Here is a 13,768-nt window from a genome sequence, read left to right as displayed (position 1 = left end):
CCTAAAATAAAGTGGCCTTCACTATCACACATAGAACTGTCCTCATTAGAGCACACCAAGTAATTTCCACAAGTCTAGAGACTGCTAATTAAATAAGCAGCCCCTTGACTCTTCCACATATTAACAGAATCTAATATTGAATGATCCAGGCAAACTTAAGAAACTTTAGGAACTTAAAATGTTTCTATTATTTTTATTTAAAATCTGTTTAAGTAAGCCTCAGAATTTTTCGTGGTAATGACTTTCCTTTAGTATCAGTAACTTTTTAAAAGAGGTTTACTTTACAGAGCTCAATCTTCCCAACCATCATGATCTACTTTATTTCTGTGTCTCATTAAAAGAAAAACAGGCTTCTCAGAGACAATAACAAAACATAATAATAAAATATATTAATTAAACAAAATGAACATATCCAAGTCATACAAGGCAACTCAACAGAAGAAAAAGAGTCCCACGAGCAGGCACAAGAATCAAAGTCCCACTCATTCACAAACTGAGGACACCCATAAAAATGAACTAAAAGCAATAATATATACGAAGAAGACCTTACGCAAACCCGTACAGAACCTGTGCTTGCTGCTTTAGCCTCTCTGATTTTATATTTGTTTTGCTCAATGGGTTTAAAAGGACCTTGTTTTTCTTATGTCCTTCATTTTCTCCTTCTCCCTTTTGCCATAAATACAGGAAACTTTAATATCTATTCCAATAAGATTCCCTGAATACTGAGGGAAGTTTGTTGGAGGTGTCCCACTGAGAGCTGTGTGTTCCAAGGTCCCATATAAACTTAATTCAGGGACATCCTAAAGTCCTAGGACCAATGACTCTTTTTATTTTCTTTTTTGTTTCTATTATATACTTTGTATTTTATTTGAGATTGTTATCCCTTTCTCATGTCCCTGCTACCATTCTCCCTCCCCCTCCATTTGCCTTCTCAAAGGTGCACTTCCTCCTAATCACCCTCTCCACCCCATTGCCTTGACATTCTGCTACATTGGAAAAATGCCTTCCCTGGGCCAAAAGGCTCTTCTCCCTTTGATGACAAAAACTGCTATCTTCAGCTATATATGCAGCTGGATCAATAGGTCATTCAATGTGTGCACAAAGTTTCGTGTTTTAATCCTTGGGTGTTTTGGAGGGTTTGGTTGGTTGATAATGTTCTTCTCATGAAGTTGCAACTACTTTCAGCTCCTTAGGTTCTTTCTTTAGCATTGTCATTGGGGTCTCTGATTTCAGTTCTATGGTTAGCGGCAAGCATGCTCAGCTATATCTATATGCTCTAACATAGTCCCTGAAGAGGCATCTCTACCTAGTTTCTGCCAGTAAGTATTTCTTGGGATCAGGTACGGTGCTTGGATTTTGTAGTTGGATCCCAAGGTGAGGCAGCTTTTGAGTGATCTTTTCTTTAATCTTTGCTCCGCTATTTGACCTTGAATTTTGTTTTCCCTTCTAAGAAAGACTAAGATATCCCTATTTTGTTCTTCCTTCTTTTTGAGCTTCATAAGGTCTATAAATTATTTCTTGGGTATTCAGAGTTTCCTTGGGCTAGTATCCACTAATCAGTGAGTGCATACCATGTGTGTGTTTTGTGACTGTTACCTCACACAGGATGATAGAATCTAGTTCCATCGATTTGCATACGAATATCATGAAGTCATTAGTTCTAAAAACTGAGTAGTACTCCATGTAACTGTACCACACTTTCTGCATCTATTTCTCTGTTGGAGGACATCTGGGTTCTTTACCAATCCCACATCTGATATAGGGCTAGTATTCAATATATAAAAAGAACTCTGGACATTCAACTCCAGTGAATCAAACAATCCTATTAAAAGTTGAGTTACAACTGAGGAATATTGAATGACTGAGAAACAACTGAAGAACTGCTCTACATCCCTAGTCATTAAGGAAATGCAAATCAAAACAACCCAGAAATTCCACCTCACACCTCACATCAGTTAGTATGACTAAAATAAAAACCTCAGGTGAAAGCAGATTCTGGCAAAGATGTGGAGAAAGAGCAACACTCCTCCACTGTTGGTTGATTTGTAAGCTGGTACATCCACTCTGGAAATCAGCCTGGAAGTACCTCAGAAAATTGGACAGAGTACTATCTGAGGACCCAGCTATTCCACTCCTGAGCAAATACTCCAAAGATGCTCCTACATCTATCAAGGACATATGCTTCAAGATGCTCATAGCAGCCTTATTTATAATAGCCAGAAGCTAGAAAGAACCCAGATGTCCTTCAACAGAGGAATGGCCACTGACTCATTAGTACTGGTCTTTTTTAAAAATCACTTTAGTTTGTAATTCAAGATGCACTACAATCATTGTGAAACATACAATATTTTAAGGAAGAAGCTTTCTCATTTATTCAGCAATAAACCTATTCAATTAACATTAAAAGTCCAAATAAAAATACAATTTTTCCTCTCTACTCTATGTATTGAGGTGTGTATAATTAATTCTTATACTACTGAGATATGAGTTAGTAAGACATTGGGGTAAAATGCTGAAAATTGAGATTCAGTTAACCAGGCTCGGTCTTTATACATCAGAGTTCTGAAGTGGTCTTACTAATGTACTTTTGTCTAGAAAATTAACAATGGACCATCACTACAAAACACACATTTTGTTTATATCACTTCCAGATATTATCAGCATACACTACATTACATCAATTTCAAATAGAGGTGAAATATCAAATCCTTGTGCCCCTGTCAGGATCTTTTGGAAAATTTTAGCAAAAACATGTGCAACATCATGTGATTGTTGTGACTAGCAGCCACACTCCACAGTCACCACATGGTTTAGAATATAAGTCAATGTAGAAATTATAGGTGTGCTTCCTAATGGCAGGTATTTAATAAATTTGACAATGAATATTTTATAATAAACAGAATCAGGAGAAGCAGAAAACCCAGGCTGACATCTGTGGGACAGATTTGTCAGTCTTGTCTTCAAAATCTTTCCAAATAAATACAGAGATAAAGAACTTAAAGTAAATCTGAAATTCAAATTAACAAACAAAATAGAATAAAAAATTATTAACTGTCCACATTGAGATTTTTGTTAGCACATACATTTCTTTCTCAAAGAATCTTTCTCTTTAGGCCACCCTGATGGAAAAAAAATTAATGTGAAAGATCTTATTCCACTCATGTACTTTTAAGTTATACAGTAAGAACAGTTTAAAAAGAAGGATAAGGATACCAATCTACCCACAAATATTTTGATTCAAAATTTTTCCTGTCTATATGAAATTCAGGAACTAAGATGGAGCAGAGACTGAAGAAATGACCAACTAATAACTGGCCCAACTTAAGACCCATCCCATGGGAAAGCACCAATAACTAAAATTACTAATGATAATTTGTTTTGCTTCTAGATTGGAAGTCCAGCATGAAGCTCTGAGAGGCTACACCTAGCAGCTGATTGCAACAGATGCAGATACCCACAGCCAAACATTGAACTGAGTGAGGGGCATCTTATTGAATAATTGGGAGAAATATTGTAGGTCCCTGAGAAATTAGGAACTCCACAGAAGACCAACAGAGTCAACTAACATGGACCGTGGGGGACTCACAGAGACTTAACCACCAGCCAGACCATACACAGGCTGGACCTAGGGCTCTGGAATGTGTACAGCATCTCTACAAGCTGATCACAGGTTGCACAAATATTAATAATTATTTGTTAGTATAAATGTCAGCTTGCAGAGTTCCTTAGTAATTCAGTGTTTGTCATTTGTTGTGGCTTACGTCTGAAATGTTCTTGTTTTTTGTGACTTACATGTGAAAGTTTATGTGCTTTTAGAATACGAGTGTTCTCCTTTAGTGCATCTTTCTACTTAGTACATCTATGACATAATGAAAATATTATTAGAACAAAACATGTTTCTTTTATTCCTTATACTCATATAAATGTAGATAAATAACATAATTTAAATATATAAGAAGTAAAGTGAAACAGAAGAATCTAATGTTTTGATGCCTTTGAGTATTCCACCCTATTCTGTTAGGAAGAATATATAAATATTATATTATATACTAAATAATTATAAAAAGTAGATTTTTATAGAATTTATCTCAAATATACTTAACAAATTATTAGTAACTTAATTACTATCTTATACTTAAAATGAAAATAAACCTTCTTCATAAACTAAAATGTAGTGAATATAGTACATACAGTGGAAAGGCTCACACATCTTACTTCTTCAAGGCACACAACCCAAAGTTACCATGACCCTCCCAACCTCCCTTTTTTCTCACTTAGTTTTCTTTAACTAAAGGGAAAATTGAGAAAGTGTCATCAATTCATCTGAGAAAAGTAAACATAAAACATGGTGCATGAGAAAACCACAGGAGAAAGGAAAAAAAAAAACAAATTATGTATCCTATATGTGAAAACCCATATTACACCCATATTTGGCAAAATTGCAAATGTCAAATAATTTTAAACATTTTCAAGTGGAGGGAAAACATGACACCTGCATGTACAGAGTTAGTTACAATAAGTCTCAGACCAGGTAGCTATGGCTGCCTGTCTACTATAGATGTCAGTGACTACCTTTGAGCTTGAGTCATACTTGTCCTACTCTGTTAATTCTTGTGGAGCTGACATATATGTGAGTCTCAGAAGTAACATATGTAAACAAGCTATGCTCAATAGTATTGCATTTCTCAGTTTTTCATCACGATAATGAAACATACAGCAAAGCTAAATTTTTGAATAAAAGATGACATGATACCATGAGCTAAAGCCTCAAAACATGACAGCACTGGCATTCACAGAAGGAAGAAATCATATCTGGACTATGAATTCAGAGAGAAGCTAGGTGGCCAACAAATTTCAGATGTACCTAATAGTTTCCCACTTGTCACCAACTTTCAAAGGTTGCACAATGATATTTATAGGGGCCTTTCCCTCCATTTTTGTTCCTGTAATTGTTCAGACCAGAACAATTCTGGGTCAGAGTTTTTGACTGTGGGATGTCAATCCCATCCCTCCACTTGATACCATCTTTCTACTGGAAGTGGACACTAAAAGTTCCATCTCCTCACTTCAGGGGATTTCATCAAAAGTCCCTCCTTTTGATACCTAAGTGTCTTTCACCTGCCAGGTCTTTGGTACATTCTAGATGGTCGCACCTCTTACTTCCTGAGGTTGCCTGCTTCTTTTCTTTCTGCTGGCCCTCAGGGTTTCAGTCCTGTTCCTCCTTCCAATAACTGATCGTGTTCCCTTCTGTTTACCCCAGTTCCCTTTTCCATGCAGATCCCTTCCTTCCCCACCTCCTATGATTGCTTTCTTCTCCCTCCCTAGTGGGAATTTGGGCCTTTTAGCTTATTAATTTTCTTGCATTTCGTGAATTTTATCCTGGGTATTCTTACCTTTATTTTGACTAATATATACTTATTAGTGAGTATGTACCATGCCTGTCCTTTGGGGTCTGAGTTATCTCACTTGAGACTGAAGAAAAAAAGGTCCAGTGGTAGGCTCAAATTAGAATCCAGCTCAAGGGGAAGCCCCAAGGCCTGACACTATTACTGATGGTACAGAGTGCTTACAAATAGAGGTCTATCATGACTGCACTCAGAATGGCACAAGCAGCTAAAAGAGTCAGATGCAGATATTGACACCTAACCAATGGACAGAGATGGTAACCTTTGTGGTTGAATGAGGAGAAATATGGAAGAAGCTTAGAAGGCAGGTGATGGTATAGAAAGACCAGCAGTCTCAACCAACCTGTACCTCTGAAGTTGCTCAGATACTGAGAAACAAAAGGCAGCATGCGCCAGTTCACATGAGGTCCTCATCACATATACACCACTGTGCATTCTCTCTTCATTGTCTCATGCCTTTCTTCACAAGATCCATGAATGCATGCAGGTCTTCTGCTCACTTCAAGAAAAGATGCATAAGATTTTTTGTCACTGTTGGAGTAGATATTAAAGTTTCATTTTCAAATTCTGTCCATTGCAGAAAAGAGAACCTCCATCTGGTTGCCTTCAGAATGGAGTTCTCTTTGGATATCTTTGGATCATGGTGCAGAACTCTCAGCTCTTCCAGCACCATGTCTGCCTTCATGTTCCTATGCTTCCTAACACCATGATGATAATGGATTGAACCACTGAAACTTTAAGCCAGCCCCTATTAAATATTTTCAAAAAACAAAGGTGCCCTGGCAATGGCATTTTTTTCAGAGCAATTCAAAACTTAACTAAGAAACAACCTACCTGGGGCAAAAAGATATATAATCACATCTCCCCACTATGTTATTTAAAAAAGGCCTTACAAATACATAGACTATATTCAAAGATAGGGGTAACCCACTCTAAACCTTTGGTTTAATCCTTCAAGGTTCTGAAACTCTAAAAGAGACAATATTTATTTTTTCCATTAGGCCAGGATGTAGGAAAATCTATAGGGCATATATTTATTTAGTGATTGATGAGAAGGGTATAGTTTACTGTGGATGATGTCACTGCTAATCAATAAGTAGCAGCCATCGATAAATTTTGCATTAGCTCCTAATCGTAGATTTCTGCCCTGGTTTAGTTCCTATTCTGACTTCCTTCAAATGATGAACTATTATATGAAAACATGTGTCAAATATCCCCCTTATTCTCTAAGTTGCTTTGGTCATGCTATTTCATTGAAGTAATAGATAGAAATCATAACTATATCTGGTTCAATAAACCAACTATAAGTGGTTCTCAAGTACTTTTCTTTCTAATAATTTATTTAAAGGTGGATAATAGATAAGACCTAAAAAGAAAGGGAAGAAAACTCAAGAAGAATGAAAGTGTGAAGAAAGGGTGATGGAATGAAGGAGAGTAGATGTAAGAATAAAGGAAAGAGAAACAATGAGAATAAATGATTGAGAAGATGATACAGAAGGGAAGGTGATGACTGGGGGTATTGCTGAACTTCTTTTCTCTGGCCCATATTCTCTACAGACCTCCACTTGGTTATCCCTATAAATTTAGTTGGCCCCAGCCTTGGCAGCATTCTTAGTGCTAAATCTAAACATGTGCTTCATTTGTCTTTGCATTTTTTTTCCAGCACAGATCCATGCCAAATTAAAGTTGGCAGGAATCATTCACATAGGTGATCTTTTTTGTATGTTCCACAATATCAGTGAATTCTTTTATGTTTTACAAATATCCTGCAATGTACATGTTATTGCTCATTGTCTAGGGTTATGGCAAAAAACAAATGCCCTCTTCTTTTGGAATTTGCATTCTCATTGACATCTGTGGTATTGCACAGTTATTGCTAATATTTTTGTGCAATGGGAATTGATCAGTTTCTGAAATACTGCTTGAATAACCTGATTTATATTAGACACAAGGTGGAATCCTGAGTTTAAAAGTAAATAAATATTTTATTTAGAGATTTTTTTTCAGCATCTAATGTTAATCTCTTTGTAACTTAAGTTATTTAAGATTCAGAACTACTATTCATTACCATTTAAATTTTGTAGTTGATGAGATTGATCTTGAGTAGTTCAGGAGCTAAATGGAGTTTAAGAACAAATTTGTGCTCACTCATCAGGGAAACGGGGCTATTGATGCAGGTACCAGGAGCCTTGTTTCCTCTAGGTCATTTACTCTCATATAATTACTTTTTTGTAAATCTTTACATGTATTCTTCGTCACTGCTTTTAAGTACTATTTAACTTTTTTGTTCTTTTAAGTTATTTCTGTAATTGAATATATTCAAGTAAACAGGCTGAATTAGTAGGCATTTCTAAACCTAATAGAAGATCCAAGAGCCTTCTAGTTAATTATTGACTTTTCATTAGGTCTCAGTTTGATCTGGCATCTACTTTCTTCTTTTTCACAGTAATTCCTTGCAAAGTTTGAATATTGAGGATGTGTTTCTAAGATAAAAAAAAAAAGAGTGGAGTATCTTCACAGAAATATTTTTTTAAATATTTATTTTTTTTAATAATTTAAATAAATTGTACAAATGGTGGTACCGGTTGAAAGGCATTTATGAGGGTTTTGCCAGATCATGCACTTAAATTTGTCCCAATTATTTTCACTTTCCTAATGAAATACTTGGAACACAGGCTATAATGATGACTATGTTGTGAACGAATGAAATACAGTTTTCACTGGGTAGCATTTTACCCCTAATTCTTTCATTACTGCAATATTTAATGAAGCTAGGACCAAGGCTCAATTGACAATATACATACATACATACATACATACATACATACATACATACATACACATACATACATACATATATATATATATATATATATATATATATATATATATATATATTTAAATATTTAAACCCCAAATTCTGAACTTGAATTGGAGACAGTACTCTGAGACAACTCCATATTTTTTTATTCTGTTTATTTTACTGATTCTTGACTCCCATTATATTAGCATCTCCAGGTACTGGGAGAAGGAACAGGAGAGTATTTATTGTTTTCCTGTAAACTGGATTCAATTCCTAGCATACTCATGGAAGCTCACAATTATATTTTTTCAGACCTAAAGATTAAGTGCTCTCTTTTGCCCAGCTCAGGCGGTGTAAATACATGGTGTGCAGACATAGTACATGTAAATCACTCAAAGTTACAATTAAACAAAATATATCTAAAAATATTATATTCTCAAAACATTTCAAAGAGTACCTATTTTGAAAGCAAAACCAAAAATGTAGCAAAAAGCATATGCTCAGTCAGTACAAACTTCTCTTTCTGCACTACAGTCTGAGAGTGCTTTGGACAATGCCTTGTATAGAAGCAAAGCTAACCTTAATTCTTCCTGAAGGATACTTCACTAAAAGAAAGAAGGACATAAAGAAAAAAGAAAGAAAGAAAGAAAGAAAGAAAGAAAGAAAGAAAGAAAGAAAGAAAGAAAGAATAAAAATTAAAAAAAGAAAAGAAACAAAATCACTCAAATTCCAAGTGTGGGGCTGTTGGCTGTGAAAAGTATCCCGATTCTCAGTCAAGATAAGTAAAAGCTCCAGGGACGCTAAGGGATGGTAGAAAGCTTACTAGTCTCCTAGAAGTTCTGGCCTTTCTCATTAACTACAGACTCTCACATCCCCTAGAAGAGAGTTTTGGGTTGCCTAGGACAATGTGGATGCCCCAGTCTTTCTTAGAAGGGAAGGGAGAACAAAACAGGGGAGGAAATACAAGGTCTAATTGAGGAGCAGGGATTGAATAAAAGATCAACAGGGACTGCGTCACCTGGGGAACCACTCTATATGCAGCCACCAAACCTAAGCACTACTGCTGATGCCAAGAAGTGTTTACTACCAGGAACCAAATATGGATGTCTCCTCAGAGGCTCTTGCAGAGTCATATAAATACAGATGAGGATGCTTTCAGCTAAACATCAGATTGAACAAGGGGACACAGTAAAAAAGCAAGAGAAAGTACTAAAAGAGCTGAAAGGTTTGCAACCTCATGGGAAGAAGAAAGTCATCAACCAGCCAAGGCACTGAGGTAGAGAGGGTGATTAAGAGAGGGAGCACCTTCATAGAAGCAAATTGAGGGGGAGGTAAGAGGTGAGTTGGGTGGAAAAGGGGTATAACATTTGAAATGTAAGTACAGGGAATATCCAATAAAATTGAAAGGATGCCATTGCCCATAAGACATAAAAAAGTAAAAATTAAATCTTTGAACTGACAAATATTTTAAGCAACATGACATGATGCAAAATCAGATTATAGAGTCAGTTGTATCTTAATAATAAACTTTCTTCCAAGGAAATCTCACTTATGCTACGCTCTAAATGTATCTCTGGATACACATAGCCAAGAAAGCACAATAGGTATAGAATGAAAGTCTAATATTTTGAAAAAATAATTTGGAAAATACACTAGACAATAAGCCCCCTTATGCTTTGGATAGACTGAACTCATGTTGCTAAACTGATTATTGCGAAGAATTTCATTGTGAGAGAAATAGGTATAAAAATTTCCAATAATGTCTTTCACTGAACTAAAATAAAATAATTCAAAAGTTCATGTGGAAATAAAAAAAAGTCACATATATCTAAATCTTTGCTAAGTAGAAAGAATATTGCTATAGATATAAAAATACTTGATCTCAATAATATTACAAAATCATCGTAACAAATATATTATGGTATTGACCTAACAATAGAAATGTTGGCTAGTGGAATAGAATAGAGGACTTAGAATTCAGTCACATGGTTATAACCATCTATGTTTTGAAAAAACAGTCAAAATACATTGTAGAAAATCTAACCTGTTAAACATATGACACTGGAAATCGGGGTTACATCATATAGAAGAGTGAAACTAGACTTGTATCACTCGGTTTGCATAAAATAATATTGCACATTAGTTTAGACCTTTAAATAACCTCAAAAATTTGGAATTTGTATAGGAAATCCCTGGCGATATTGGCATAATTAAGAATATTGTACGAAGTCTTCAATGAAATTAACATCAATATTTTATGAATGGTATTACATGAGATGAAAATACCTTTGCAACAAAGGAAAATACATTGTTTATTTACTAGTTGCAAAATACCTTTGCAACTAGTAAATAAACATAATAGACAATGGATAACATTATTGCCAGTTAGGTCAGATAGAGCAATATTATTGATATATAAAGAAGTGTAAAAATTAAATACCCAAAAATTATACACAACTAACAAATTAATGATGATCTCTTGAAAAATTTAAATCATCAGATAAGGAAAACATATTTAATATTTCACTTCACTTTGGTTAGGGTGTCTATTATCTACTTAAAACGAAAAATAAATTCTGGCGAGTATCTGAGAAAAGAGGATCATTTATACACAGCTGCTCAGTGTGCCACTAGCAAAGTTTCTATTGATTCATATAAGTGCGGCAGTTACTTTAGGTTGAATTATATTCAATAGTAAATGTCATGACAAAAGGATATTTGGGTAGAAATGATTTTTCGACCTTTTTTATTTTTTTTAATGTTAGAGTAATGTGTTAGAAACTCAGTACAAAAACAGAAGGCGGGATCCATGATGTAGGAACTGAAACATATGCTATTCAGTGCTTAGAGGCTTGTTATCCCTGGTTTGCTACTTTTATCTGGTACCAGAAGACTGCAACTCAATAAATCATTAAAATACTTCCACATCCATGTTGCTGCAACACACACACACACAAACACACACACACACACACACACACACACACACACACACAAAGGACAAAATAAAAAAAACAGCCTATTGCATGATGATTAATGGCTAAAGAAAATATGTTACATATTCACAATGAAATTTTATTCATCTAAAGGAAAATATAATTAAAGACTTCTGCCAAAAAGTGTATAGAAATGTTAAATAATAATCATAAATATCACATATATTATTTTATAAAACACCCAGATTTAAAATGTATGTGACCAAATGTGTGTATTTATTTGCATCTCTGTGTAAGCATTTGTGTATATCCATGCCTGTATGTTTCTGTGTATGCTTTCTGTAAGGGAAGAAGAAATTAAAAAAAGGCAAAAATTTAGATAATGGAATATACACAATAAGAAAGTAGAGGGGCAGTGGGTGAAAGGGGACCAAGTTCAGGGGAGAAGACTAGGTGAGAACGGTGAATAAGAACAGAATATAAGGAAACATATGTATGAAAAGGCCATTATGAAGACAAAACTCTACATTATAAACAAAGTAAATAACAAGACAAAGAATAAATTGATGATTTAGAAATACTTTGAAGTAATTTGGCACATGATCCTGTTTCACTTTCAAATCACTATTTGTTTTCCAAGCCTTTCTAAGCATGCCCTCAACTCTTATATACAGCTCTGTCTAGTTCTGGAGTTTGTAATATAATTGTCTGTATTTATATCACTTTTTCATGAACCACAGCCCTTTGGTTTACTGTTTACTGGTATACTCAGGCCCTTAGGCTTAGTTTTCACAGGCTGATTCATTCTACAGAATTTATTACAATAATAATTTACACATATTTCCATACAAATGATATGCTTAAGCCTTCTGTTTGTAATTTAAAAAAATCATTTATCAACACTCATATTTTACTTATTTTTTAGAATACTTTAACTAATATATGACAAAACATAAAATTTCAGTTATCTATGTTTATGATATTTTAATAATATTTTCTTAAATTACAGGTTTGTATACACACTAAATTTTATAAAGTTAGCTGTAGATTTAAATACACCATTCTCCTCCTCACTAAATTATTGAAGACTGAGTTGAATCAAATATTTATACTAAGAGAAATATATAACAGTCTTCCTAATATCACACATCAAATTTTTTTCTTTTCCTAATTTGTTGTCTCCAATGGCCATTAAGCAAAGGACATTAAATTTAGTACAAAATCTCCATATTAGGAATAGATTTATCTATATTTTAAATTAAGGACAATGTATTATTATTTAATATATATTATATTAAATATTATTAAATGCCTATATTATACATTTCATATATATAATAAAATATATATAGAATAATAAATCTATTATAACAGGATTATTTTTCTTAGTTTTAGGTATCTTGCCTTTTGCTGCCATCATGACATACCTGTGCACACATATATGCAGTATTTTTAGGGGCAGAAGTAGGAATTGTATCCCTTTGGAACTGCAATTACAGATGGTTCTTAGCTTCCAAGTGAATGCTGAGAATTAGACCTGTTTCCTCTCAAGAGCTTCTAGTACACCTAATTAATGAATCATCCCTTCCTGCTTATGGAAATTCACCTAATATTGAACTAACCAATCTTGCTTATTATTATTTCAATGTTTGATATGTTGTTGATTATGAAAATATATGTATATTACTTGCCTTGTAATTCTTTAACCTTTTAAAGATTCTCTATAATTAGTAGAATTATCGATTAATATAATACCCTCTTTTAAATTTATATTTTGCAGCAAAGTACTCTATGATATTTGCATATTTTAATATTCACTTAAATATTGAAAATAATGCAAATACAGCTAAGACAGACATTATGTACTTGTATTTGTGTGAGCATGAATGTTACATACTTCAAATAGTTATCAGACAGAAGACTGGATGATAGTAAATTTTTATTTATTATGTACTGATTTTCTGTTACATTTTTTTAAAACTGTCTCAAGCCCTTACAGAAGAATTCATCATGTTTCTAATTTCTCCACAATTTTCTCATTTATTGGCTCCAGACTCACATCTTTGGTCTTGCTAATCTCTGACATGGATCTTCTCTCTCTCTCTCTCTCTCTCTCTCTCTCTCTCTCTCTCTCTCTCTCTCTCTCTCCCTCTCCCTGTCCGCACCCCTCACTGCAATGATTTTTTTTTAGATTACTACAGATATTTCAGAACAATTTTCTTCTCTCAGACTGTCAGATTTTTAACTTTATCGAACCTGGAAAATGCCATTAATTTATATAGTTGTAGGTGAACAGATTTGGAGCATCAGGGTCTCACTTGTGGAAAGAAGAGAATTATTAATGTTATTCTGGGACATAAACTGGCTGAATAAACATATGTATACACTTTAAGAAGAATATACTCAATGCATTCAAACCTTTCAAAAGGAAATTTCATATACAGTTTAAAATACTACGTATCTGCCATGTTCTAATGTACCACATATTATTATTTAAATTGTGTAAGTCAATGATGGTAAGTATCTGGCTGTAATTCATTCAGAGGCAAAAAGGCTTTTTTAAAAAATTTTTAAAATCGAGGAAACAAGCAATAAGCTCACTACATATTTTAAGGCAAATATAT

This window comes from Micromys minutus, assembly GCF_963924665.1.
Source record: "Micromys minutus genome assembly, chromosome: 1".
NCBI classification, from domain to species: Eukaryota; Metazoa; Chordata; class Mammalia; order Rodentia; family Muridae; genus Micromys; species Micromys minutus.
This window is presented reverse-complemented; position numbering follows the sequence as displayed.